The sequence below is a fragment of the Ambystoma mexicanum genome, chromosome 5q, assembly GCF_040938575.1.
Source record: "Ambystoma mexicanum isolate Mex_15411 chromosome 5q, UKY_AmexF1_1, whole genome shotgun sequence".
In the NCBI taxonomy this organism is placed as follows: Eukaryota; Metazoa; Chordata; class Amphibia; order Caudata; family Ambystomatidae; genus Ambystoma; species Ambystoma mexicanum.
Genome location: NC_090933.1, coordinates 944,322,738 through 944,340,257, shown reverse-complemented (window position 1 = coordinate 944,340,257; position 17,520 = coordinate 944,322,738). Strand labels below are relative to the sequence as shown.

General features: G+C 48.7%; 1 protein-coding gene across 2 annotated transcripts in view; it reads left to right on the top strand.

Annotated features, from left to right (window-relative positions):
- AZIN1 (antizyme inhibitor 1) overlaps positions 1–17,520 on the top strand; it is a 1,159,916-nt gene that overhangs the window by 291,836 nt on the left and 850,560 nt on the right. The gene's annotated exons all lie outside the window — the stretch shown is intronic.

The following is a 17,520-nucleotide window of genomic DNA, read 5'->3' as shown; positions in this document are numbered from 1 at the left end:
CGTCTCTAAACAACCTGCCGGTGGGAGTGGGGTTTCAGGACCCAATCACTATGGTGACGGTCACAACTGACTCCTCCCTTCTAGGGTGGGGTGCGACGTTGGATCTTCTTCAGGTTTCGGATCTTTGGTTTCCTCAGGACAAGCCCTCCACATAAATCATCTGGAGCTTCTGGCGATCTTCTTGGCGCTCAAGGAGTTCAGACCGATCATTGCTAACAAAGTGGTCCGTATCCGCACGGACAATGTAGTGTCAATTTATTACGTCATCAAACAAGGGGGCTCCAAGTCTACCCCTCTCGTGGACCTGTACATCCCGATTTGTGAGTGGGCGGTTCGTCATGGTGTCTGGCTAGTTGCAGTACACAATCCGGGCCAGCTGAATGTCACGGCAGACACCCTCAGTCGGCGGACGATGGTCAGCTACGAGTGGGAATTGAAGGCGGAGGTCCTCTCATTGATTTTCCTGCGTTGGGGCACTCCGGAAGTGGGCCTCTTAGACAGCGGCAAACAAACTTCCTCTGTATGCCTCCAGGAATGGGCTGGGAGCATCCTCTCGGGTGGAAGCTCTCGAGATTCCCTGGCACAACATGAGGGCTTATGCTTTCCCGCCTCTGGTTCATCGGACGATTTGCAAGTTGAAGAACACTGTGAACTGTTCCATTCTACTCATAGCCCTGTTAGGCAGATCCCTGTGCAGTGCCCTTAGGGACCACTACACACAATTAAGGCTACAGGTGGCAATACAAGTTTTACCTTTGGTACAAACCTGTACTACTAAGTTATAGTGGTAGCAGTAGCAGAGCAGCCAGGCTTATCTTAAGAGTATATGAGCAGTAGCAGAGATTACACAAAGGGACCACAATTACTGTGGCTCAAGCAAACACTGACTCAAAGTTTCAGGTAAATACATTTATTTTTAAACCATCAGTTATAAACGCAACACTTCTAACCTTTAAACAAAACCACACGTTAAATATACTACAACTAACCAATTCACTTTGTACAGTATGTCTCAAGGTAAGTACCCTGTGTTTGAATGAACCGGTGTTATGAACAAAACACGATACCGTAGATACGATTGCGATCACTTTTTGACATTTCGGTCTAATCAATAAACGCGTATCCATGACATGAAATGCTACTGGGGCAAAAACACACTTGCACCTGAGATACCCAGAGGGAGTTGGAGGCAAAAATCACAGGCAATATTTAGGTTAGGCAGACCGCATCGAGAAACACTCAAACAGGAGTTCAAAAGTGAAAGGGTCAGAGCCAGGGTTAAGTGACACCGGAGACCTGTTTCCGAAGATCAAAGTTAGACCGTTCACGATTCAGGATAGCCCAAAAGTACTTTGATATTGTTAATGTTCGGAAGCAAAAGTTATAAGGAGGGAAGACCAGGACGAGCCTTGAGGATGAAGAAAAGGGGGTTCACCCAGTTTCCTCGAGTAGAGCACAGTACCTTATTCCAATGATGCTACTGGTGCCCTGGCAGTTGTTCCTGTTGGTTTCCCGCAGATCCACGATTCCTGGAGCTTCGTTGTGAAAGAGGACGTCTGAAGGGGGTCTGCACCACACAGGGATGAAGCCAGCAGCAGCGACAACAAATAAAAGTTGCGCTCCTTAAAAACAGGAGAGACTCGGCAGGTGGCTATCCGGACCACTACAGCAGTGTGCAGCGATTTCGACCACGGCGGAGATCTCTGGCTGAAGATGAGCTGGTTATCCCCACCAGGCTCAAGGAAAGAAGACTCCGGACTGGATCTCCTCTTAGTCGTCGAAGGGTAGATAGCTCAGGACTGCAGCAGGGCTTCACCGGGACGGGGTAGTTGCAGCAGCCGTCGTTCTCTCTGCTTCTCTTCGGTTCCTTGTAGTTCCAGAGGCGACTCTGACTTCTAGCCCAAGAGACCTGCCTTTTATGCGCAAAACCCCCACTCACACAGCCTGGCTGTCAATCACGCAGCAGGGGGGTTGTCCAGCCGGGACAACCACCTCAGCCAATCATGGCAAAGTGCGACTTGGGTTTCCTAGGATACCCTGTGCAGGGGGTGACTACACCCCTCCCTCACATTCAGCCCACCTAGACACCAAGGTGCCTTGAGGAGGGCTTCTCTGCAGAAGCCCGCCAAAAGACGGTGGACAAAGAAGGCAAACCTAGTTTGCCGCGCAAAGTAAAACACAAGAAGGACTTTAACAAGAAGAAATGGTGAATAAACCCAACCGGAGCCAAGGGAAAGACTATTTGGTCAAGCAGGTTTATGTTAATATAATAGCCAGGAACAGTAGTACCACGTTTATTTAATATAATCGCTGTAGAAAAGTTAGGGTAGATGCCACTGCCACCAGCCAAGTCTAAATGTTAAAAGAGCGAAACAATGCTCAGGGAGGTATAGACAGAAAAGGGGTACAGATTAGCCCTTTCCTGTACTCCATGTAAGATGGGGTGTACTGGGTCTGTGGTACAAATGACTATGTAAAGTAAATGGCAGTTTTACCTTTCTCTGGGGGACAGTAGTCAGCCCCAGCGAAATGGAGTCAGGGGGAAGTCTTACAGACAAGCCTGGGTTACTACCCTGAGGGTGCGGTGTAACCCATACAAGAACAGGGGCACCTGAAGTGGTGTGCTCCAGTGCCCAAGATCACACAATGAGTAAAAACACATAGGCCAAAACACATGTAAGAGTGGAAAAAAGGATGTGCACTCTTACCAGGTGGAAGGAATAAACTCCAGAAATCCAGCAAAGCTGCTGGGGGACTCGCTAGGTGAGGGAAATTAGCCCTAGAAGGAGAATTCTCCCTAACAAGCCCCGTGGTGGCCGGCCATGTTTTGGTTCTCAGAACTTCAACACCTGTCGGTGTATCTGCCGATCAGGTTACCGGTGAGCCCCTATCTTATTCACCAGGTGGAGCTACAGCTGTGGCACCCCTCCCCACAATCGCTCAGCTTGGCGGCATGGTGCCGGAGTTCTGGTCTTTAGAACATCTTAGCCTGTCTGCTGATAACATGCGTATTATTCAGGCAGCCAAGAAACCCTCGACTAGGTCCCAGTACAGAAGCAAATGGCTCAGGTTCTGTCATTGGTGTCTACAAAAACTGGACCCAAGGGCGGCTACGATTGACATAGTGCTGTCCTATGTATCCCACCTAGCAGAGTCGGGAATTCGCGTTCTGTCATGCATAACTTATCTTTCGGCGGTACCTGCCTATCTATCTATGGACCAATGCTCTTACTCTGTCTAATACAGTGGTTGAGACATTTTGCAGGCTTGATGCGCCTTTACCCCCTGGTTCGTAGTCTGCGCCCGTCGTGGGATCTAAATGTGGTCCTTACGGCGTTGTGCCGTAAACCTTTCGAACCAATGGCCACGGTGGACCTCAAGCACCTTTCGTGGAAGGTGTCCTTTTTCGTTGCCGTTACCTCAGCAAAGCGTGTGAGTGAGCTCCAGGCTTTGTCGTGGAGCATCCCTTTTTGGTTTTTCACAAGGATAAGGTGGTCCTACAGACAAACCCTTCTTCTTTCCTGCCGAAGGTGGTCTCTGATTTCCATCTAAATCAATCTCTCTGCTGGTCTTTTTCCCGAACCCTGCTTCAGAAGCGGAAAGGGTTCTGCACTGCTTGGATGTTAGAAGAGCTCTTAAATTCTATCTGGACAGAACTTCCGAACTTAGGAGCTCTTCTCAACTGTTGGTGACCTTTGGTAATCCACAAGGTAAGCAGGCTTCTAAGGCTACCATCTCCAGATGGATCGCTGACTTTATTACGGAGTCTTACACTGTCCAAGGACTGCAGCCTCCTAAAGGGTATTCATGCACACCTGGTGCAGGGCAAGGCAGCCCCAGTTGCCTTTCAGAAATGTCCCCTGGGAAACCATTGCAAAGGCGGCTACTTGAGCCTCTCCATTGGCTTTTTGTAAACATGGTCTACATCTGAGCTCCAGGTCTGATGCTCAGTTTGGTCAGGCTGTGCTTAAGAACATTTTTCAGTGAGGGATTTTCCATCCACCCGTTTTCCTGTAAGGAGTGCTTGGGAATCTCGCATAAGTATGAGGAAAGGGGACGGGATGTAGGAGTATAACCAGGTTACTCCTAGTCCATAGTCCCCTTTCCTCCATACCCCCACCCTCTGTCCCCTCTAATAAGGTTCCTCTGTTATTGCTTAAAGGAATGGTTCGGCCAAAAATTTTTATTTCAAAAATAGATAGGCAATATTAAATAAAAAACGATTGCCATTTTTATTTTTCAAAGTCCCTATGTAAAATTTTTAGCAATTCAAGCTCAAAATTTGCAAAAGCAAGCACATGGGCGCATCCATTTCGTGAAATGGATGCCCGCCTGTGCTGGCTTTTGCTTTTGCGGCACTAATGAAGGAAAAGCCAGCCAGCTGTAGTAAACAAAAGCTACCACTGGGTGGCTTTTCTTTCATTGGTGCCGGGACTCGGAGGATGCGGACCGGAGACTACAGGCAGAAAAGCTGCAGCTGCATCTCCGTAAGTGCTATTTATTTATTTTTAAAAATAAGCACTAGCTGCGTTTTTGTCCTAAGTTTTCTGGGCTGGAGGAGCCCGGAAAACTTAGAAATAAAATCGCAGCTTTAAAAACGTATTTTTTTGCGGTAGCTTTTGAAGCGACTGCAAACATAAATACGACATTATTGTGTTTGAAAACGCTGCGGTTTTTCTTTCTAAGTTTCTCAGGCTTGGAGGAGCCTGAGAAACTTAGAAAGAAAAACCGCAGCGTTTTCAAACACAACCGCGTTGTGTTTCTGCCTAAATCTGCTTTCCCATTTGGGGCTCTAGGGCTCCCCACGGGGAGCCCTAGAGCCCCAAATGGGAAATCAGCTGTAGGCAGAAACACTGCGGCATGTAAACACAACCGTGTTGTGTTTCTGCCTGCCTTGGCTTTCACTTTAGGTCTCTGGTGCTCTCCTGGGGGAGCACCGGAGACCCTAAGTGATAGCCACGACAGGCAGAAACACAACGCGGTTGTGTTTGAAAACGCTGCGGTTTTTCTTTCTAAGTTTCTCAGGCTCGCAGGAGCCTGAGAAACTTAGAAAGAAAAACTGCAGCGTTTTCAAACACAATAACGTTGTATTTATGTTTGCGGTCACTTCAAAAGCTACCGCAAACATAAATACGTTTTTAAAGCTGCGGTTTTATTTCTCCAGCCTGGAAAACTTAGAAAAAAAACTGCAGCTAGTGTTTATTTTTATTTAAAAAATAGCACTTACCGAGATGCAGCTGCAGCTTTTCTGCCTGTAGTCTCCGGTCCCCGTCCTCCACGTACAGCACCAATGAAGGAAAAGCCACCCAGTGGTAGCTTTTGTTTACTACATCTGGCTGGCTTTTCCTTCATTAGTGCCGCAAAAGCCAAAGCGAGCACAGCGGCGGGCATCCATTTCACAAAATGGATGCCCCCATGTGCTTTCTCTGAGCTTGAATTGCTAAAAATGTTACATAGGGACTTCGAAAAGAAAAATGGCAATCGTTTTTTTTTTTTTTTAATATTGCCCATCTATTTTTGAAAAAAAAATTTTTGGCCGAACCATTCCTTTAAAGGTCTCGGACCTGGCGATAGAAAAGGACTGATGGGCGATTCGTGGGGCGGAGCTGAGATGGGCGGGGCTACGGCCGCATGCCGGGCCCTGTGTAGAAAGTGGAAGGACTAACATTTTTGCAAATGTTGGATGCTTTTACAAAGTGCTCTGGTCCCGTCCCACAGGACGGAGGAATGTCCCATAAGTATGGAGGAAAGGGGTCTATGGAATAGGAGTAAGGTGGTCACTACGGTGAGTAACCTGGTTAATACCTGTGTACTGCTATGTTATCTAGTCGCAGCATGTAAATCTATGAAAGATTCTTTGCTGGAGGAGGAGTACGTTTTTTAACTTTTTAACTCCTGTTCTCCAGCATTGGTATCTTTTCATAGATTAAGATGCTCTCCTTGCACCCCATTGGAGGGAGAAAAAGATCCCTCGCACACCAGTGACTTCCGGTTCCACAGGGTTAGAATGTGAAGGGAAGAGGAAGAGGAGGATCTAGTCTACAGTAACTCGAGGCCCCATTGGTTGGGACCAAAAGCACCCATAACAAGGGTGTTCATCTATTAAATGTAGTTTCTCCTTGCATAGGGCAAGGGGAATCAAATTCTAACCGAGGATTCCCAGCCTGATGACGGGGAATATTCACAGCATGTGAATCTATGTAAGGTACCAATGCTGGAGACCAAGAGTTACAAGTAAGAAACATATTCCTTCTCTTGAGAATGTCTTTTCTTTGCCCCTTCTCTCCCCTTTCCTTTGGTCTGGCTACCATTTTCTTCTGCTATGGAGAGGACACCTTTTAAATTCTGCCTGTGTTTCAACAGCAAAGTACCTTGGAAAGACATCCATCGCCTATGCAATCCGTGTCTCCCTCGTGATCGCAACGAGCGTCACTGTAAAGCCTGCAAACTCTTTCGGCCTAAGACCCTGAAAGACAGGCGCACAAAACGGTGGGCAGCCTACGCAATGCAGGCTGAGTCACTGCCCCGCCGGCACCTCAGATGAGGAGTCTGTTTTCAGCTGCTCCTCTGATTCGGATGCTGTTGACCTAACTTGTGGAGCCCTTGCACTGCCACGTGCCCGTCCTCTGCCCTGTCGAGCATGCAGCTGGCAGCGCCTGCCGGCAGGACTGTCTAATTCTTCGGCGGGGCCTTCCGAACCTCGCGGTTTGGTACCCTCTGCACCTGCCCCTCGCAGCCTACGTATGGCACTAAAGCTTCCTCTGTAGCTCGCAGCTCCACTGAATCTATGGCCTCGGACGTGGTAGCGTCGAAAGACATGCCAAGTCGGGTCCACTCGACAAACACTCCAAGCTAGTTTGCACATTTCTGACCCCAAGAAGGCCTCCAATTTGCCAGAGGACTATTCTCTGGCCTTTTCTCCTCTTTCTAAGGCCCTGCAACAGGACCCAGCTCCTTCTACACAGCCCTTTCCCCCACCTGAGCCCTCAGACTCCTCTGAATGCACCAGGGACAAATTTGAAGCTGGTATGAACAAAATGGCAAAGTTAATTAATTTATCAGTCCTGTTTGATGACATTTTAAAGAGACATAGGGATGTTGATTCCTGTCCTATCCCTCCTAAGTCACAGGTGCTTAAAACTCTAATCCCTGGCATGGTCCCATCAGGACCCCTAGGTAGATGTCTTTCTGGATGACCCAGATGGCCCAAACCAGGATGTTTTCTATATCCAGGACTCTGACCAGGGCAGCCAAGATCCTACTCATCAGGACCCAGACTGGAACTCTGTGGATGACCAGGGCCTGGGGCATTCCACCCCCTCCCGCATGATCCTGACCCTGGGAAACCATTTCTGGACGTTCCTCCTGTCATCCAATCCAGGGACTTGTCACCTATAGACGATCAGATGTTCAATAATTTCTGAAAAAGGCCGCTCATCACTTGAACATTACCACACAAGAAGCCGCCCCTGATATGGACTTTGTGGAAAGTATCCTTAAGGAAAAGACACTGGTCAGCCAAGCTACCCCGTTGTTGCACTCAAGCGCCTGGCCCCCTCCTTGCTTACACCATCACTCACACTTGAGGTTGATCCCTGTGTGGAGAAAAGGTTCCGGCCAGCGCCTTCAGACCCTCTGTACATCATGGGCCATGCCGTCCTGTTTCCCTGGTCATCACTACTACACTGAAAAGGGTGGGGGTACCACTGTCATCGGAATCCCCTCCCGACAAGGACTGCAAGAAATTGTACGCCCTTGTCAAGTGTCACCACCTCTGTCGCATTTTCCACCAGGATTGCCAACCATACCATGCTCCTAGTGAGCTACATTGACATTCAATGGGGTCTTGGCCAAGATGGCTCAAAGATATCACAGAACCCTCTCGCACCCACCTTTTGACTGTGGTTGTGGAGGGGCGGCAAGTTACCCAAATATTCTTAAAAATACCTCAGACTCGGCTGACACTGCGGGGCGTGTCCTTGCCCAGGGACTCTTAAGTGCCATGTCTGGCTGAAGAAATCCGGTTTTAAACCGGGACCCAGGCCTCCTTGATTAAGCCAGTGGAGGAGGATAACCTTTTCCGAAAAGCAGCTGATGAGGCAATGTAGACCACCAAGAAAGAACACGAGAGCTTAAAACCGCTCAATCAGATCTCGGCCAATCCCTTCGTCCAGCGAGGCAGTTTCAACACCCGTTGGCCCTTTCGCGGGCAGTCCTTCTCATACTCTCCTCAAGGACAGTATGGTTGGGGAGGAATGGGGGAGGGGGCAATGCAACTGGGCTTCAGGACAGGGCTCCCTCAGTGGTGTCCAATCTCCTCAACAAAAGAGGTTTTCGACGAGGGAAAGGCAGAGGTAGAAACTCTGGTTCCAGAGACTCCCCAGCCTCCACCTCCAAGTGACTTGGCAGTGCGGGTCCAGTGCCACACTTCCCCGGTGGGGGATTTGTGGAAGGGGGGGTGGGCAGCAGGGGCGGGAGCTCAGGGAATTTTTGCCTGCCCGACCTACCTTCAGACAGGCAAGCCTCCTTTAAGGCCAGTCTGGCAGATGTTCTGGTCATTGCGCAGGACATTATGGAGTCTTGGGTCTCCCACATTGACACAGCCAGCAGAGGGCTCTGCCTTGGCGTCGAGCCGAGAAGAACAGTGTGGATACACGCCACAAGGTTTTCATCGGACGTGGATCCCGGATCGGTCCTTTGAGGGCGTGACACTTTTTCATTTGACCGATGATGAGTTTACAAAGAAGAAAACCTCCACTCATACCGATAAGTCCTTGGCTATCCTTACAAAACCAGGTAAAAAAAAAATCCTTCCTTCAGTCCCAGCGCAGGATTGAGTTCAAGCCCTGCGCTGTCTCTGGCTTCAAGGGGTTCCGGGACCGCAGTACAATAGAGGCCTGACTGCCCAGTGACCACATAGGGAGCAGCAGAGGACGTTGCATGGGGTTTTCTGCTCTCCCCTCTGCTCCTGTCTCTGATGCCAAGAAGCAGTGATGTCCACGTCAGAGAACACAGCTCCACGATGGGGGCCATTTGGCTCTGTTCCAGGAAACCTAGAAGCGTCTTTTTAGCAACCTGTGGATCCTCTCCTGGGCTTCAGTCTTCCTCTTCCTTTGTCTCTACCATCCTCTCCTCCTCTTCGTCAGACCAGTTCCCCAGTTCTTTTATGGTTTGCTTTTGGAGATGCAGGCGATAGAACCAGTTCCTCTTGTAGACGGGGGCTTCGGTTACTATTCCAGGGTTTTTGCGGTATCCAAGAACAGCCAGGCTGGCCTGAGGGTAGACCTGAACCTGCCATATCTAAAATCTGTCTTTGCACTTTGAACGCTTCAAGATGATTACTCCTGCGCACGTAGCCGAGTCTGTATGTAGGGAACCGGATGTGTTCCCTGGATCTCAAAGATGTGTACTTGCATGTACCCATCTATCAACCACATCAGATGTTTCTCCGGTTCACAATTATGTCGTGCCACTTTTAGTACAGGGTGCTGCCCTTTGGCCTGAACTCGGCCCCTTGTGTCTTTACAAAGCTGATAAATGCAGTGGGGGGGGCCTTCTTCGTTTGGAGGGTCATCATCTGTAACCTTATTTGGACGACTGGCTGATTAGGGCAGGGTCACCTGAAGGAGTGGTGCACTTGTTCCAAAGGCTGGTGGATATCCTTCATCAGCTGGGGTTCTCCCTCATCCACAGAAAGTCAGTTGTGCCCAGCTCAGGAACTGGCCTTTATAGGGGTGCACTGGAACACTACTGTTCAGTGAGCGGGTGTTTCCAATGTCTGAGAGGCTATTGTCCCCCCGCAAAGCGGTGGGCACTTAATGGCCAACAGGACCACCTTGTCATGGTGGTTCCAGCACACTATGGGCCTGACCTCCTGCGTGCTCACTGTTCAGCACGCTGAGGCGCCTGCAGATCCACCTGGCAGCCAATTGGGATCAGAAGACGGGGTCTCAGTCAGATAGGATCCCAATACCACCACTCCTGCTGCCTGATCTTTGCTGCTAGCTAATGGAGGACAATGTTTCAGTGCGAGCCCCCTCATCTGACCGTATCCTACCCTGGTGGTGACAACGGGCTGCTCCCTTTGGGCTGGGGGGGCTACGCTGGAGGGCTATGCGGTTCATGGCCCATGGTCCAGGACGGAAGCACTCTTGCTACTCTTGCTTATCAATCTGCTTGAGCTCAGGGCAGTGGGCCTGGTCTTGAAGTCTTTCTTGCCTTTCATTTGGGACAGGTTGATTCTGTTCAGGATGGATAATTCTACTATGATGGTTTACCTGAACAAGCAAGGTGGCAACCGTTCGCAGTCACCTTTCTGAGGGACAGCAATGCAGAAGCGCACCAGCTGAGCCGCTTGGGGTTCAACACCTACGAGGGGCCACGTGTCCTTGTTGCCCCTGTTCCAGAGTTGGGGGTACGTGGACCTGGATTTGCTTGCATCTCCCCTGAATGCCAAGCGTCGCAGCTTGCTTCATGGGCAGGTCGGGGGTCACTGGGAGACGCCTCCCAGATCTGTTGGCACGGTCACAGGTGTTGTTCCCAGCCACCCCTCTGCTCCAACGGACCCTCCGCAAGTTCAGGGCCTCCGTGAGTTGCAGCCTCATTCTGGTTGCCCCACACTGGCCTTGGAGACCCTGGTTTTCGTTTCTGCTGCAGTTGTGCTCCCAAGGTTCTGTCAATCTTCTGATCCCCAGCAGGTGCTTCCTGACGCAGCAGGGTGGGGCAGTGGAACATCCGGACCCCACCAAACGGGTTCCTGATCAGCTGAGGCTTCAGCATGCTCAATTTCCAGATGACAACTGGGACATAATTCAGCAGGCTAGGAGGCCTTCGACTTGGTCCCAGTATAAGAGCAGATGGACTAGGTTCTGCCGTTGGGTTCGCGACCAGGGTCTGGACCCAGTCACCTGGCCTTTTCAGCACACCTTGCTCGTTCTTGAGTTCAAGTGAATGCTTGCTGCATGTATTTGGTGGCCATCTGGGTTTATAAGAATTCCCCTGAGCATGGGTTTTCAGCAGCTAACCCGGTGGTTAAGGCCCACCTTAAGGTATTGTCTAGGCTTTTTTCTCCAGTGCATAGGCCGCATCTGTACTAGGACCTCAATGTGGTTATTGCAGCTTTTCAACGCAACCCTTTTGAGTATTGATGACGTTGATGACTGTTTAATTGGTGGCTCTCACCTCTGCGCGTATGGTTAGAGAGCTGCAGGCGTTGTCTTCATGCAAGCCCTTCACCACGTTTCATGACAAGGTCTTGTGAACTCTCCCAAACGTCTTGTCCAAGGTGGTCTCTCCATTCCACCTGAATCAAGAGATCTGCCTGCCAGCGCGTTTCTCAAACCCATAGTCGGAGGCAGTTAAGACTCTACATTCCTTGGACCTCAAGAGGAGGCTTCTCAAGTTTTCTCTTTGGACAAAATCTTTCAGGAAGCTTGAGGCATTTTGTAACTTGGGGGTCTCCTCCCCTGGCTCTCAGGCTTCCAAGGGCTTCCATCGCTGGTTGGATGGCTCAGGCCATTTCAGAGGCGTACACGACCATGGGCAAACCTGTTCCTGAGGGATTCATGCCCATGCGGTCAGAGCTAATGTCACTGCTGTTGTGTTTCAGAGACCTGCTTCTTGGGATGTCATCAGCAAGGCAGCTACTTCGGCCACTCTGTCCTTTAAGCACTGCTCGCTGTACACCAGTTGCAGTCGCGATGCAGAGTTCGGTCAGGTTGTCGCAGCTCCACCCTATGTTCTTGTTTGGTGTAATCTCCCACAAGGATGGAGGAAAGGGGACGAGACAAATGAATAATTGGTTACTCCCTATAGTGACTAGCCACGCACTATACTAAATTTAAAGGGGAAGCTAAATTTTTGACTGCCAAAGGTTTTGGTACCGTCCCCACGTTGGGGACATCCGCAAAGATGGAGGAAAGGGGACTGTGGACCGAGTACTCTAGTCACTCCGGTGAGTAACTTAAACTTGTGTTCAGTTTTCCCACTCACTGCTCTGTAAACTCTAGGCGCGTTTTACAGAAAGGGACGGGTGGATGTCCAATCAGGATAGCCAGTCTCCCAGTGGGAACTGGTTTCATTCATGCACTCTTAACAGTCAAGGGCAGGGGAGCATTAAACTCCTCCCCTGCTTCCTGTCCTCGTAGACACACTGGAGCCTAGGCGGGGACACCCAAAGGTTACCACCAAAGGCAACACGCACATTCAGATCTCCCCCTTCCAGAATTAGAAGAAGGGCTAACTAAGAACAACCACGATTGAAATGGCGAAAAAAGAAAGGAGCCACCATGTTGGCACATAAGTGACCCTATTGTTGTATAACCAAGACTGTGAATACAGTCTGCGGTAGAAAATAGCGCAATAGTTGGTGTGAATCGTCCATTGCAAGCAACCAGAACTATAGGGTTGTCTGTGACTAACATGTCACAGCAGCAGGGAGAAGGGGTGGTGTGTGCTAACCTCTTAGATTATAAAGTTTTAGGAGGGTCGCAAAGTATCCCTCTATCCTTGCGAATGGTATTTTTCAAAGGTAGTCTTTGAATCTCAAAGGAAGACCCAACGGGGTCCCCAGCAACACTGCACATAGGGTTCTGCAAAAGTTAAACACAGATACCTTAAAAGAGAGACGGACGAAAGCAGACTGCATAGAAAAGGTAAACACAGACAACAGTTCCAAAAGTCGGAGCCTATAAGAATGAATGAGGGGGGAAAAAGCTCCCATCATTCATGATGGAAAGAAAAAGGCCCAGATGTCCAGCAAAAAGTGCTGGCAGGGTCTCGCTAGGATAGGGGATTAAGCATGCAACTGATATATCTACCTAACACAAGCCTGTGTCCTCCCTGCCTACTCCAATGCAGCACAAGTAATTTCCTCAGCATAGGTGTCAGTGCTTTGACTGAAGAGCTGTGTTCCTATGTGGGCTGGGCACTGTATGGATGGAGAAATTGTGTGTTCACTTGATGGGCTATTGTGCTTATTCTGGGAACAGTAATGGCAGTGCTCCTTTTAGCTACGTTAAAAAATAAAATCAAAGGTAATTTTGCACTGGTTTTAACTATTACCTGTGGCATTCAGATTGCACAGAGATGTTAGCAGTAGGCAAATCAAGCAACTTCGCTATCGCACAAGAGTTGAGTAGTCTACTGAGGTGAGAACACACATTATATGTATCCACAAATCAAACCCGGTCAGTATCGTAGGATTCCCTGCAACCCTCTTGAGCATCCTCCCATACCCCATGCAGACCAGAATCCAGCAAACTGCCTGTCTGAGAGTGCAATGCCCAAGAACACAGCATGGAGGAGGTAGAGGAATCGTGCATCATGCAGGTGGAGTTGGGGGTCGCAGGGTGCAGCATGGGACATGACACTGCTGGGATTTGTGCTTCTAACCTAGAGGTTAAGTACAGATCTTTGCAGCTAGATTAACTATCTGACAAAGTGGGTGATGCAATGTCCTAGTGGAGGAAATGGAAGGAACACTATTCAGCCAGCAACCATGGCCTTTTCCATGAAGTGGTTGGAAAGGAGAGCCCTGCTAGACCACTTGTAAGCTTTAAAAAAGGTGGTGTATCTCTGTACTATGGGGTATGATGGGAACTGTGTGTCTTCTGGCTTCCAGAGAGTTCTCATGGTACGGTATGCCTATGGATATGCATGGGCTGTGACTTGCCTGACAGTACAGTGGAAGTGGGTGCCCAGCTGTTAAATGTTATGACCAAGAAGCAGTTTGAATGACCCACCTCTATGCAAGAACTGATGGTGTGTGTCGTAGGCCCAGATGTTGTTTTTGTCTAGATGGTATCATATTCAATGGTCAATTTCATTTTAAAAACAGAACATGTACATACTTGCATCATTTTGAAATCTCCATATAGCTGCCATAAGCTCCTCTCTGCTGGCACAAATATGGCAATGACTAATATGGGGGTGGAGGGAGGAGTGATTTATTGAGTACAGAGTGCACATTGCTAATCAATCAGCCAGCAGACAACAAGGTAAAGATGCATATGATCATGCTTGTGCAGAACTGGCAGGAGGAATATCAGGGAGCGCACAATTGAAGATTATGCCGGCGGGAGATTAGGTGACAAATGTAAAGAATTATGGTGGTGGGGGTGACTTGGGGGAGGGGGTGGGCAAAATGCCACTTTGCCTAGAGCAGCAAATATCCTTGTATTTTAGGTCCTGAGTGTGCTATGAAATTAGAGGGCATTGTAGCTAGTATTTTATTAGCTTTGTCATATTAGCAGCTATGATCTGCTGGTTAGTTCAGAGCCTGCCCATGTTAAATGGCACCCACCGTCACTTTTCCTAGTGTTCCCAATACACATCTTGTTCTGTTTCAGGCAGCCTCCAGGTAAGTGAGGGGAAAACCAGGATTTTAGTCCATGGGGTACTGGTTTATCATTTTGCATATCAGTTGAAGTCACTCCCAGGCAGAACAAAACGGTCACTTTTTTATTGTATAGGGTTAAAAATAACCTTTCACAATCAACCAATCAACCAATCACATTTCCATATTGCTCATACAAGAAAAAGAACATTTATTCAATAGAATTATATTCAAATTGGATTGTTAGAAAGGCCAAACAATAATAAGGCTATATAAAATCTGTACCTTCCTTCACAAATAATACGATAAAATTTAACATGAAAGATGCTGCCCCTTCTTTTATGCAAGATCACCTGATAGTACATCTCCCCTTTATCGAATTTCTCTTCTTTTCCCATGGGTTAGGATTCTTCCAAAGCTACCCGACTAGAATGTTCCATCTGCTTGGGTTTATAGCCCTATTTTACAGCTCTCAAGCATTTGTATCACTGCTATTGTCATACGCTGTGACTGCCCATCAATCAATCTTTCCCACAGTAGATCTTGCATATAGCATGTTGTGTCATAAACACATTTTTGAATAGATTGTGTCCTCCCACGTATTCCTCATCTTGTGATAAATCGTTATCTCCAGCTTCGCTGCTTTGTAAAAAAAGGGCGCTGTGCTCGAGGTCGTGGCGTCGATTGTCCTTCGACGTACTCCGTACTCTGTCGACGTCACCGATGGTATAAGTAGCTCGAGCCGCGCCTGTTGCTTCAGTTCTGTTTTTCCGATTGCTTCGCTATCGAGAACGGTGCGCTTCTATTTTCTGTGAAGAAAATGTCATCATCTTTGACACCTTCGACACCCAGAACTGGGTTTGAAAAGTGTGTAGATTGTGGATCTAAGATGTCGATCACCGATTCCCCACAGGATTTGTCTCTGGTGTCTCGGTTCCAGTCACCGAACCGACGACTGCGGGTCCTGCCAATCGATGACCGAAAAAGCTCTTCGTGAGAGGAGAGGTAAACTGTCGGTGGGGAGGGAGGCCTCAAAAAAGGTTTAGGCAAAAAGACATAAGAAAGCGTCTGATTCTAAGGGATCGGATCGCCATAGGCACTCGAAGAGATCTCGATCTAGGAGTAGATTGAGACATTCTTTGTCGTCATCGAAAAAAATGAAGGAGACATAGATCTCCCTCATCTTCTTCTTCAGAGTCGACCGAAGAAATTCGTTGTCCGACTAAATCGGATTCTCCCAGAAAGTGGGAAGAATTCCGCAAAAAGATGATGGAGGTTTTCGAGAATGCGGCCTTGACCCCCTCGTAAGAACCTCGAAAAAGCCATACCCCTAAAGTCACTCCATCGGACGACAAAGGGAAGTCCAAGGCTACTATGGCCAAGACCAGTAGCGTCGAGGAATACAAAAAACTTCGAGTCGACGTCAAACCGTCGAAGAATCTTCGAGAGTCGAGCACCTCTCCAGTGTCGGCCAAGAAACACAAGTCGTCGAAGACTTCGTCAACTTCGACGTCGATCATTTCGATGCCAAAGCCAAATGCGTCATTGACGCCATTATCGAAGACACCCTCAAACTTCGAGGGATTTGCCATTTCCTTCGAAGCAGATGGAAGAGGAAGAAAGGAGATTCACTCCTTTGCCCAGATCAGACTTTTTCAAATCTATGCCTGCAGTCTATGAAGAGTCTGCTTCAGAAGAAGACGAGGTTACTCCTTTGGGAGTTACTTATGGTACAAGACAAGTCCCTAAAGAACTTATTGACCAGGAATCTAGAATGAGAGACCTGAGTGATACTCCACATTCTGCCAGTGGAGTTGACACATCCCCAGAATTGGAGTTCGCCAAACCTGATCCTGCAGAGCATGCAGATGCTGGGTACAGGGGTCTTATGACCAGGGTAGTTGAATACATGGGTTGAGGTAATACTTCACCCGTTTTTGAACAAGATGACATGACGGATATTATCGTCAAGGGACCTCAGAAGGATCCTGTTCTCCCTTTTCGCAGGGCCCTTCAAAGGACTCTGGAAAAAAACTGGGAGAAACCAGAAACTATTGCTGCTGCAGATAGCACTTTTCCAAGAAAATATAGACCAGCTGGAAAGGATCCTGAATATTTGAATAAACATCTGACTCCAGAGAGTTTAGTCATTCAAGCAGCATCTACTTCAAAACAAACTGTTTATCCAACTATCCCTCCAGATAGAGAGGATAAAAAAATTGACGCCTGGGCACGTACAGTTTTCACGTCAGGCAGTATGGCACTTAAGTCGGCAAATGTCACCTGTACCTTAGCCAGGTTTACCCATACCCTGTGGGACTGTATTTCGGCGGCGGCTGATCATATTCCGGAAGGCGAGGAAAGGGAAGGCTTCCTGAATATAGTCAAAGACGGGAAGGAGGCAATGGGGGAATGCCTCCAGTCTGGACTGATACTGCTGATAGTATCAGCAGATCCATGGCTGCAAGCGTTGTGCTACGCAGATTTGCGTGCTTGAGGAAGTCGGGATTTGCACCGGATGTGCAAGCTAGACTCCTCAACATGCCCTTTGATGGCTCGAGGCTCTTTGGCAGAAAGGCTGATGAAAGCCTAGAAAAACTTCAGACCTCGAAAGCGGCAGCTAAATCACTTAGCGCCTCTTTGCGCCAGCCTCTAAAACCCTATTCCGGCTCATCTTCCTGGAGGGGTCGTTCTTTTCGATACTACTCCTCTTTTGGTAGAGGAAGAGGACAGGCTTCTCAAAGGGGCAAAAGGAACTTCCCTCGTAGAGCCCGAGGAAGAGGTGCAAAATCAGCCTCAGGAGCGGCATCTGTACCCTCAGACACTCCTGCAGCCGCCTCCAAATCCCTCTGAGACCTTGTTACACAAAACACCAGTGGGAGGCAGGATCTCTCAACATCTGAAGGAATGGCGGGGCATTACGTCAGATGCTTGGGCACTGGAAACAGTAGCCCAAGGTTACTGTCTCCCCTTTCTAAAAAGGCCTCAGAATCGTCCACCGGGAGCCAACTCCGCCAAAATTCTGGATCCGCTCCTGTTGCAGGAAATTTTAACCCTGCTAGAGAAAGGTGCCATAGAACTGGTACCTGTAGCGGAGAGGAACAGGGGTTGGTACTCCCCATATTTTCTCATCCCAAAAAAGGACGGAGGACTGAGACCCATCTTGGACTTGAGAAACTTGAACA